Source organism: Adiantum capillus-veneris, chromosome 21, assembly GCF_014529385.1.
Source record: "Adiantum capillus-veneris isolate H3 chromosome 21, ASM1452938v2, whole genome shotgun sequence".
Taxonomy (NCBI): domain Eukaryota; kingdom Viridiplantae; phylum Streptophyta; class Polypodiopsida; order Polypodiales; family Pteridaceae; genus Adiantum; species Adiantum capillus-veneris.
The window spans coordinates 10,076,338-10,078,431 of NC_140951.1; positions in this window are offsets into that span (position 1 = coordinate 10,076,338).

Sequence of the window (2,094 nt, forward strand, 5' to 3'; positions counted from 1 at the left end):
TGAAAGTATACAGAAGATGTTTGGCCAACTTTCTTTCGAGCACTGTTTACATGTTTTCTTGATGTATTCAATTTGTGATGCTATCCCACTTCTCATGGTCACTTCGACTTGTGGACACACAAAGCAGTATGGACAGCGTGGTCCAGGAGGGTAGCCAACTGAGGGCACGACTACCAATTTTGAATACAACATGGTCCTCGCCGTCCTCCACAACAAAATTGTAGCTTTTTTCTCTTTGGGTCGATGACAGATTTTGTCTAAGAGAGCACAATTGCATTAAAAGGCGCACAGATTTAGCGCTCACAAACGACCACCACCTTCATGTCTGAGTGCATGATGCTTTCAGAGGTCAAGTTTTCCTGAGTATGAAATTCAAAAGAGAATAATAGCAATGGAGAGCTTCAAGATCGAGAGAACTCTCTCTCTCTCTCTCTCTCTCTCTCTCTCTCTCTCTCTCTCTCTTTTAAAAGAAAAAAACTAATTACAAAAAACGTTGGTGATCATACAACTCGTATGGCAAGATGGCACACCCTCCAAAATGATGTGCTGGCATATAGGGTGTGCCATCTTGCCATACGAGTTGTATGATCACCAACGTTTTCTGTAATTAGTTTTTTTCTTTTAAAAGAGAGAGAGAGAGAGAGAGAGAGAGAGAGAGAGAGAGAGAGAGAGAAACACGAAAAAAAGGAGAAAATTACCAAAATTTTCATTCCGCATTGACAATTGAAACCCGTTTTTGAGTGTTTAGAATGTAATTTGGCACATTGACGAATTGCCTCAGTAACAAATTACCTCACAAAAAAAGCAATTATGTCTAAAAACAATGAAGCTATTCATCTCCAAAACTTTTTTTAACAACTCAAATTTTACTTTTAGCATCTTGGATTGATAGACAATTAGTCTTCTCATGAAAAGCTACAAATTTTTTCATTTTTGCAAAACTACCTCAAATTTTTCTTTTAGCATATTGGATTGATAGACAATTAGTCTTTTCATGAAAAGCTACAACCTTTTTTATTTTTGCAATATTTAATTTTAAAACCAAGGGTATTTTGGGAATTTTGAAAACTTTGAAGGGCCCTCGTGCCCCACATAATATCCCACTTAGGACTCGTCAAGATCTGCCAACTCTACCATGGCTTCTCTCGTCTCCTCTGAAATCCCTCTCTCTCTCTCTCTCTCTCATGTGCGTGTGCGTGTGTGCGTAATGCACGCCAATGTATTGTGTGTGTGCGTGCGTGTGTGTGTGTGTGTGTGAGAGTGAGAGAGAGAGAGAGAGAGAGAGAGAGAGAGAGAGAGAGAGAGAGAGAGAGAGAGAGAGAGAGAGAGAGAAAGAGAGAGCATAACAAAAAGAAAAGACGTTTCTTTGTAACGGTGAGCTTGTCAATTGCCGAAATCTTTCTCTCTTTCTAGTCTCAATTAGGAGAGGGAGAAAACCTAAGGACAATAGGGGTTGACATTATAAACAGGAAACCCTCAAAATGGGTCCTCAACCCGATGTTGCCTCGAGTCTTGTAGCTTCACATGATAAAGGTGGTGTTATCAAGACACACATAAGAGGTACACCCGAGAGAGGAATTGTTCCGCCACACCATGTACATGGTGACACATCATCTGCCCCACTCCATGTCTTGCCGAAGATGCCCCGGAACTTGTTCTCACATGGCCCATTTGATGGTTTCTCGAGGCGCATTGCTCTGTTGAGCAGAGACCTCATACACAAGTAGAGCCAATAGAGCTACAAATGAGTATGCTCCTCTTTTGGCGCCTCTATTTGAACTCACCGCAATCAAGTTAGGGTCGGGGACATAATTCTAATTTTGCATAGTAGGAGAAAAATGAGACCTAAGGATTGCGATTATAAGAGGATCAACAATACCATTTTGATTGAAGTTATGGTCTTTGGAAGGAAGATAGAGAATATCACCTTGCAAAGTATGAATAGCAGGGGCTTAGTTACAATTCATGCAGATGTAGCAGTGTACCACGTACAAACCTAGGATTTGGAATTGATGCTAAAAGAATTATGCAAGTACTCAAGAGTTCATGCAAATATTAGTTATAGTTCATGCACATGTAGCATGTACATACCTA